Genomic DNA, 10,311 nt, shown 5'->3' with positions numbered 1-10,311 from the left:
TTTGTACAATCCTGAAAGATCAGTCCGGCATGATGCCGAAAAGGAGGACAATCGGCTATTCCAAGCCGTACCCTAATGAGTACGAATTGATCCCACTACCACCCAAATATCGGCTCCCTGATTTCACCAAGTTTAATGGATCGGATGGTTCCAGCTCCATCGAGCATGTGAGCCGATATTTGGCACAGCTCGGGCACGATCTCAGCATCGGACGAGCTGCGTGTGAGGTTCTTCGCACGGCTCCTCACAGATCGGCTTTCGGGTGGTACACATCGCTGCCACCGAACTCAATCCGGACTTGGAAGCAGCTTGGAAGAGCAGCTCCACATACAGCATCACTCGCAGGCTTCCGAGGCTGGTATTGCCGATCTAGCACAAGTACGACGTAGCGCGGGGAAACAAGTGTCGAATACATCCAGCGCTTCAGACCGTTAGGAACCGATGCTATTCGGTTCACATAAGTGAAAAAGAAGCAAGTCGAGTTGGCGGTGGTGGGTCTCTCATCATCGATCAAGGACGTGGCCTCTCGGCGTACTACCCTTCATTGGCGCACATGGTGCAGAAGCTGTCGCATATGAACAAGCGCCACCCGGATGTTTACCAGGACAAATTCAAGCGTGCAAGTGGTCCCGGTTGAGGCGTACGAGGATGAAGGTGCCGCGGGAGATCAAGAGGTAGCAGTGGCTGAATGGACTCGGGCGGCAAGCCCCGTGTCCTGTAAGTGGGTTAAGCCACAAGGCCCTCCAAAAGGGTTCGACTTCGACGTGACCAAAGCTGAGCAGATTTTCGACCTCTTACTCAAGGAGAAGCAGCCTAAAGGTACCCGAAGGCCACAAGATCCCCACGGTGCAGGAGCTGAACGGAAAGCCATACCGCAAGTGGCATAACACGTTCACCCACGCCACTAACGACCGCAGGGTGTGGCGTCGCAGGTCCAAATGGCGATAGAACAAGGGCGGCTAATTTTCAACCAAGCACGCCATGAAGGTCGACACACACCCCTTCCCCGCCGTTAACATGGTGGAGTATACTTACCATGGAGGGTGCCAGCCAGATTTCTCGTGCAATATCAACATGGTAGGACCTGGGCACCACTCGGTAAGGACGGAGATGAGGGCAGCTGCTCTCATAGCAAGGACACGGAGGAAGCCGCTCCACGCGATCGGCTCCGCCACGATGGCAAGCGCTACATCACGTAGGGAGAAGTGAGGAACGTAAGATATCAGCGACCTCTCTCTGATCACCTCCTCAACAAGTATGTGGGTCAATACGACCAACGCCGGCGATACAACGGCGATGATGAAAAAGATCGTCTGGCTAGGGACGACAGGAGACGTCGTCGGCATGATCGCGACGAGGAGCGATATGAGCGCCACGCCAAGGAAAAGTCGAGGGAGCAAGACGACGAGGATAGGCACTGGGACCGCCCCTTCTTCGTACACCGCTGGGATTCGGGAATGAGCCGATTGCCTACAATCGGCAACCGCCCGTAATGTAAACAAAAGAAGAAGGATGCAGCTAACGTGTCCGTGTTCAAACGTCTAGGGCCTCTCCCGCCTCGGAACAAGCATGCCGAGTCCGCTCGGGTGGAAGATCTCGAGGAACTAGAGGACGATGATGAAGAAGAAGACAAGTATCATCGGCCAAGGTGGTGCCCCGATGGGCTCAGCCGTTCCCAAAAACGAAGGGTTCAGCGTCTACGTGGGTTGGAGGAAGCCGAAAGGTTATACCCGCACACGTTGAGGAAGGCGCGGCCCGATCCGGCCGCTAAAATTCAGCGAACCCCGGACGAAGAAGGTCGGCCACAAAGGAAAGAGTGGCGCCCCAGACAAAAGAAAGCCGATGATGAGACATCGGCTGGCAGAAACATGGTCTTCATCCTTCCAACGGAGTTTGGTGCTCCAGGAGTAGATGAAACACCTGTGCACAGCTTGACTGCGGCCCACGGCCGGTCATCTTTGAGGAGTCACGAGAAAGCATCGACGTGACAAAGGGAGGGGTTAGGTTGGTTTTATCCACCGGCCTGACCGTGTAACAAAAGCAACATCGATGAAAAAACGTGGCGATGCCGATCCAGGAGATCGGCCCCAAGGATTTATGGAAGAACATCGCAAAACCTTCATCAAGCAAGCAACATGGAGGCCGATTCCAGCAATCGGCCAAAATTATCCTCACCATACATTCTGCCTAGGTTCAGCATTTGATCCAACAGGGAATACCTGAAGAGCCGATACCCTCAATGACTTGAAAGAATCGGCTCGGGGGGCACCTAGGTGGATAAAACACGAGGATACGAAGGGGAAGTGTCTTTCAAATGCCCAGCAGCCCAAGATATTCTTTGATGATGGGTATTGAAGTATGGGGGCCGATACATAAATCGGCCGTAAAAAATCCAAATTTTTTTAAGCACAGCCGATGCATAGCCATCGACTCTAGCACAAATTTCATGGGATCTACCAGTGGCATGTGCAAAACACAAGGACCTCCAGCTCCGTGTCAGAGGAGTTCTATTTCTGAGCCGTTGTGTGATCATCTCCAATATCGACTTTCAACGGAGGAGGGGTGATCGGCTCTGGCTGGCTCTGCATGGTAGTTCTCTCAGACATGATTGAGCCTAGGTCCATTTGTCTGAATTGCGTGTCCTCGTCTCTGTTTCGCCTTGACTGAGACTCGGGGGGCAGCTGGCCTGGTGGATGCTCTGTTTTTGAAAGCCGATTGGGTGGCCATAGGCTAGTCCTGCGGCACGATTTTCGTCAAGGGTGGTGATCCAGCAGAACTCAAACTCATTGGTCGAAAAGATGAAAGATAGATCATGAGGGCTTGATGCGCTGACATCGGCTTATTGAGCTTTAACCAAGTTCGCGATCACCCCGTGGTCGAAGAGATGAAGGACGGATTATGAGAGACCGATGCGTTGCCATTGGCTCATTGAGCATTGGCTAAGTGATGATCGGCAGAATCAGTATAAGGGGAAATCGGCTAAATTGGCATAAAGGAAATCGGCAAAATCAAATTGGGGAATTTCTTCATTGATAAACGAGATTTCTTACATAGAAGAGCTGATTGCTCTCAAAAGGAAGTACTAAGGGGATACATTGCCCCGTCTACTACTACCGATCCTATGCTAAGGGTCCTATCTACGGGCCGTCGCTGCCCTCGTCGTCACCATCGTCGCCGCTGTCGGCGCTACTCCCGGCGGGCTCGTCGTCGCTGCTGTAGCGGCCGCCGGCGGGACCTTCGTTGTCCTCGTCCTCCTCGTCGTCGTCGTCGTCGTCGTCGTCGCTGTCGAAATCACTGAGATTCCCCGGCCAGGGGCAGTGGCGCTTGGCCGGCGGCTCGTCGGAGGAGCTGTCGTCGTCCTCCTCCTCCTCCTCCTCCTTCGCCTCCTCGGAGGAGGTGAAGTCGTCCCGGGAGAAGCGATCGTCATCGCTCTCCTCCTCCGATTCCCCGTCGGCAAGGAAGCGGAGGTCGCTCTCCCCATCCGTCGAGGACTTGTCGTCCTCGGACCGCACGGAGAAGTCATGGCCGGGCTCCTCCCCGGCTTCTATGGCGCGGCGGATGTTGGCCGCATGGACCTCCTGTGGGTCCCGTTCTGGCGTCGGCTCGTGGGAGGAAGAGGACTCGATGGAAAGTCCCGATGAGGCGGAGGAAGAAGAAGACATGGTGGCGCAGGAGGGTTTTTGGAGTGCTAATGCGGAGAGGATGAGGAGGAGAACTGTTCGATGCGGTTAAATAAAAGAAGATGGAGTGGAGGTTTAATGTTCGAGCAGTTTTCGAGGAGGTGGTGCCAAACAACTGTCAAATCGTGCAGAGAGGTTGGGAAGGCAAGTCGTCATGATGAAAAATACTGCGACGGTTCTGCTCTGCCACGACATGACCCCTCGGAGGAAAAAACAGAGTGGTTTTGAAATTATCATTACCAAAATCAGGGGGCATGTGTTATCACCAGATTTTGGCCAAATCAGGAGATGGGCCGTAAGTGAGATGGGCTTGAAGGATATACGCGTGGAGGATCTCTGAAGCGGCCTGACACGAAGAAGTTGGGCTAAATTGCCCATGTATCTGTATTATAGTAGATCGTATCTTAATTTAGAAGTTAGAGTTTTACCCGTGCACGGTTAGGTGCACGCCTGAATTAGAAAGTCCCCCGGACTATAAATATGTATCTAGGGTTTATGAAATAAACGACAACCAACGTTCACCACAAACCAATCTCGGCGCATCGCCAACTCCCCCGTCTCGAGGGTTTCTTCCGGTAAGCACCATGCTGCCTAGATCGCATCTTGCGATCTAGGCAAGCACACGTTTATTCGTCCTCCATGCGTTGCTCGTATCGAAGCCTTTTTGATGGCGAGCAACGTAGTTATCATAGGTGTTTTAGGGTTAGCATTGTTCTTCGTATCATATGCTATCGTCGTGCAACCCTTAGGCATCTAGCCGCCCTTATGCCTGTCACGGGTGTAAGGGCGGCACCCCGCTTGATCATTGTTTAGTAGATCCGATCCGTTATGATTGCTCCTTGTTCCTCAAGGATTAGTTTAATATCTGCATTGTTAGGCCTTACAAAGGGTTGGAGGATCCAACGGCGTGTAGGGTGTCGTCTCGCTAGCCCTAGACAGGACGTTCCGAGGATCAACCTCGTGTTGGTTTTTAGGCCCTGTCTAGGATCGGCTTACGATCACCGTGCGCGGTCGCGAGGCCCAATCACGAGTAGGATGTTCCGATTGTGCGGTGAAAACCCCAAATCGTAGTAGGTCGCTTTAGCTCTATTTTGATCAAGCAGGACCACCATCTGATCGTACACCTCGTACGTATCATGGGTGGATCGGCTCTTTGAGCCGATTCACGAGACAACCCGAGAGCCGATCGAGGCTCGTATTTAACGTTTACGTGTATGCCATGCAGGAAACTAAGCGAGGCATCATCCAACACCTTCCTGACCAGGTATAGGTCAGGTGGCACGCCCTTGCATCAACATCGGACGTGTGTGCAGAAGGCTTTGCGGGCCGTCGCTCGGAGGGACCAGGGCCAGCGCAGTCCTGGGAGATTCCCGGCTCTACGGTGTTGCCCGTCGCTGCCCGCCGGTGGGTTTCTGACCGCAACTATGGCTATCTAGTCATTTGGTTCAAGCAAACATAGAGAACAGCCAGTAGAGATCATCCAGGGAACATTGGTTGTGTCCACACAGGGACACAACCAGAGAAATCCAACATGGATTCAAAACCCTGGCTAGCTACCAAGTTCACTTGACAACCTATAGCTATCTAAGCCATCAGACATGATAGACTATCATGTGTCTATCCAGGTTTGTCAACATCAAAAGCATCTGGCAACCAAATATGGTAAGGCCAGTAAGCAACAATCCACCACAGCAAGTCACAGAGAAGGGGGAGCTACCATGACAGCACCAAGTGGCTGTCAAGGCTACCTCAAACCACAGCCAACATTTCCAGCACATATATCATTACCCAGAGGGGTTCAAATGAAGCTAGGGTTCCCAATAAATGATTGGCATCCCTCTAGCTTTACCAAATCCACTCATATGATCATCACTGCAGAGCAGTTCACATCATTTATCCATTCAACAAAGCAAACCAACACGGATAAATGAATTACACAAGCAATTGATGCAATAGAATCTTGCCGATGATCCAATGGATCACCGCAAGCATCAACGGATGCTTGAGCAAGTACCATCACACCGAGCCAAGCTCGTGTGATACACACACAAGCATAGAGTGAGCAACAAGTGAGGCACGAGACACCAAAGAGCAGCTTTTACAAGCAACCGGTGATCATATGAACACCGAAGCTTGCTAGAGCATGCTATCGCATGCTAGAACTCATTCCAAGCATTAACACATGGACATATAATTAAATTAAACATATAACTGAACAATTGCATCACAGATAAGTGCATTAGGCAGCACAATTGTATCCAGAAGCACTTCATCAAAGGAAGGGGCAGTTAAATTAACAGCTAGGCTCAAATGAGCATGTCCATGAATTAAAGCACAGATAAAATCTCATCAGGAGCACTGGCACTTGCCAAAGGCAAGGATCATCACAGCATGATCAAGTCAGGGGCAAGCAATTGCATATACAGGAGAGGCATAGTATACAGAGCAACAGCAGGAGCCACTAAATTACACAAAGCACCACAACATGCTCATGAGCAAGAGCTCATGAGTTGCAACAGCAAGTAATGGAGAAAGAACAGCACAACACAGCAGCCTAGAACCATGGCAGATGCACAGCAGCAGCACAACAACATAGCACAGCGGCATACGCGCATCCATAGCAAGTACAGCGCAGGGCACCTAGGCGCAGGAACAGCAACAATACAATCAGACGGATGCCAGGGCTTCCAGAGAAAGGAGAAGGGGTAGAACAGGTAGCAGAGGAGGAAGGAGGAGGAGAGAATACTTACAGGCGAAGTAGATGAGCACGGCCATGGCGGCACGGCAGCACACGCCGGGCGAATGGCGGCGCCAGGCCAAGCCAAGCTAGGCACCACCTCGCCGCAACGCCCGCGTAACCACGACGAGGCACACAGCAGCGCCTCGGCGCCAGGAGCTTCGGCGGCGACGAAATCGCCGCGGCACACCACGGCGGGCATGCGAGGCGAAGGGGACGAGTCGAGGAGGCGGCGAAACACAGATCGGCGTGGTGGATCTGAAGCACCGTCAAACGGCGGTTCAGATGCGCCACATCTCGCCGGCGGTGACGGCCGGAGTTGGCCGGAATAATTCAGCGGAGGCGCAGGCGACCACGGCGTCGCGGGAGCGAGAGAGCTAGGGTTCGTGAGGAAGAGAAGGGAAGGGGACGGGTGCGTCCGACCGAGCCCAACGTGCGGCTCGGGTTAGGGTTAACCCGCTGGGCCACCCTGACAGGTGGGCCCAGGGGCATTTTTGGTATTTCATAATTCCAATTAAAACAGAAACTTTGAAAATGCATAGAAAATGTAAAATAGCTCTAAAAAAATAATTAAAAATATGTAAACCATTCAGAATAAAATTCTCTACCTGAATAAAATATCAAAGGGAATTTTTGAAGACAACTAAGAATAAGTCTTAATTTGATGATTTAAATAATCATTTAAATCACTCATATTATTTTCAATAATGAAAATTAGTTCAATAATGCCTTTGGACTATAAAAACACCTTGACAACATTTCAAGGTTGTATTTTACCCTAAACAGAGTATTCCTAAATTGTTCTTAGTATTAACCTTCCACATAAAATAATAAAACACCGGAAAGGGGGGGACAACCCTAAAAGCTGAATCATGCATAATTGCTTCTTTAACCATTGCCCTTATCGGACAATGATGCTATTTTTCAGCAACAGAGGACAAGGGTCAGTCCACACCATCCAACTGCAACACTTTGCAGTGTTCGAGCAAGTTCATCGCTTGCTCATGTCATTTGAGTATCTTTATCAAATTACTTGCAAAGTACTATGATTATCACTATTGCATAAAAACCAAAACCACTACTTTCATAACTATGAATATGACTATGTGGTGGGCAATGGAACCATGGATTGTGTTGATATGGTGGAGGTTCCATTGCAAGGGTTAACATCCATCTAGGATTAAACAACAAATGTCGCCAGTGATTCTTGTGCCGTAATAACCGTGTTAACCATAAGATCCGGAGTGGGACGGAGTAGTCAAAAGTGTTTCCACCTCTCGTACATCAACGGATGCGCTTACCGTAGACACTTGACCCAGGTTGGGCAAGCGGTGGGGTGGGGATCCCATTCTAATTCCCCACGGTAAGTGGTCTATGATGGGTTGCGGCTACCGACGAAGGAGTTTGGTTAACGAGTCCCGGATCGTCGTCGTGGTCGGGGTCCATCCTTAATTGGTATAAGAGGACCGGCGAGGACCCAGGGTCGGGGTTTGCAACAAAGGGTGGGTGTGCGAGGTAGCGGAGGAACATGATTGGCTAGACCTTATACCGGGCCTCACACCGAAGGAAGTGTGGACGGGAAAGCTGCCCGGTTGGCACCAAGGTTAAGATCTCTTATGGGTAAAGCAACACACCTCTGCAGAGTGTAAAGAACCGTGACCGATCACTCCCTCGTCCGGGATATGGAACTACGAACGCAGCCGGAAAGGAGCTCCATGAAGCTCTAGTAAACCGGTGAAGGCTGACGGACATAGCTTTTTGAAATAAAAGCAATCTCTTGAAGAAATGTTTATCAAAACCTGCATTGGTATTAGACTTTCTGGTCTAATATTGTAGCTAGTGCATTAAACACCTCTTTCCTATAATGAACTTGTTGAGTACGCTCGTACTCATCCCACTCTTAAATCCCTTGCTTAGATTGTCTGAATCGCTTGGAGGAGGACTACGACAACTACTGAAGGAGCCGAGGTCATCGGCTATGAAGAACCGGACCTCTCGGGAGGTATTGAAGGCGTAGACTATCTCATAGTCTACGGAACCGGGAGGCTTCCGGTGGAGAACAAGCCTAGAAGCACCTGAATAGTAGTAGTAGCCGAGCAGAGTGGGAACTCTTAGTAATTAGCCGCTCGTGGTAATAAATGTATAACCTAGTAAAACTTCCGTATTGTAAGTTAAGGTGGGTTCGCCTCGAACCCGGGAGTATCCCTCTTAGGACCCAAGAGGAGCTCCAAGACAATATATGTTTGATGCTTGTAATAATAAGTGAATGGGTTATGGACCCTGCTATGTTCTGTTGTACTACTCTGAGGGATGTAATATTTGCGGAATGGTACTTCGTGAATGTTATATCAACGACTGGCATACTACAACATGCTGTGGTATGCAGGGTCACCACACAAAACTATAACAAAGTAAAGAGATTGGAGATGAGAGACTCCCCTTTCAGAAATCTTCTTTCTCCCCGGCAACGGCGCCAGAAAATCTTGCTGGCAGTTGCCGCGGGAGTTGGCAATCTTTGTGGTGTAACTTTTCTTCAGAGCCCCGACAACGGCGCCAGAAAATCTTGATTGTGCTCCGGTGATGGAGCCAGACAATCTTGGTGGCGGTTGTTGTGGAAGCGGTTGGGAAACCCCAAGAGGAAGGTGTGATGAGCAGAGCAGCAAGTTTTACCTCAGTAAGAAACCAATGTTTAATTGTCCAGTAGGAGAAAGGCGTGACTTCTGAAGGTGTTGTTGGCTGATTAGTGGCAGGGCGCACTACCGACGTCAGCAACAACGTGGAACCTACACACAACACAACCAAATTACTTTGCCCCAAGTTACAGTGAGGTTGTCAATCTCACCGGTTTGTTGAACACAAAGGATTAGACGTATCATGTGGAAAGAGATGTTTGCAGTAACTAAAGAGAACAAACCTTTGCAGTAAGTAAAAGAGCGGGATTGCAGTGGATGAATTTATCAGTGTAAAGGAAAGGACCGGGGTCCACAGTTAAAGATAAATAACATGCTGGGTGAACAAATTACAGCTGGGCAATTGACAGAATATCAACCATACATGACAAGATGATTACTATGAGATTCGTTTGGGCATTACAACATAATACATAGACCGTAATCCAACTGCGTCTATGACTAATAATCCAACTTTCGGTTATCGTCCGAACTCCTTTCAGTATTAAGTTGCAAGCAACAGATTATCGCATTAAGCAATGTGTGTAAAGTAAACAATAGAATTACCCTTGGATAAAACATTGTTGTTTTCTCCCTAGTAGAAACAACAAATCTACAATCTTAGAAGTTACTGTCACTCTCCCAGATTACTAGAGGCATGAACCTACTATCGAGCATAAATACCCCCTCTTTGAGTCACAAGCATCTACTTGGCCAAAGTATCTACTAGCAACGGAGAGCATGCAAGATCATAAATAACATATGACATGAATATATAATCAACCTCAACATAGTATACAATATTCATCGGATCCCAGCAAACACAACATGTAGCATTACATAAGGATGATCTTGATCATGTAGGGCAACTCACAAGATCTAAACATGAGGCACAGATTGGAGAAGACAACCATCTAGCTACTGCTATGGACCCATAGTCCAGGGATGAACTACTCACACATCACTTCGGAGGCGGGTATGGCGATGTAGATGCCTCCAACGATGATTTATTCCTCGGGCAGGGTGCTGGGAAGAGCTTCAGAACCCTCCCGAGATGGGTTCTGCAATGGCGGCCGCGATGGAACTTTTCGTGGATGGAGGCTCGGGTCTTCAGAGTTTTCCCGAGAGCCGTAAATAAATAGGAAGAGGGGCAATGTCGGTGGCCACCTGGGTGGGCCACACCATGCCTTGGCGCGGGCCTAGGCCCGCGCCAAGGGGTGATTTG

The sequence above is a fragment of the Lolium rigidum genome, chromosome 1 (assembly GCF_022539505.1).
Source record: "Lolium rigidum isolate FL_2022 chromosome 1, APGP_CSIRO_Lrig_0.1, whole genome shotgun sequence".
Lineage (NCBI taxonomy): Eukaryota > Viridiplantae > Streptophyta > Magnoliopsida > Poales > Poaceae > Lolium > Lolium rigidum.
This window is presented reverse-complemented; position numbering follows the sequence as displayed.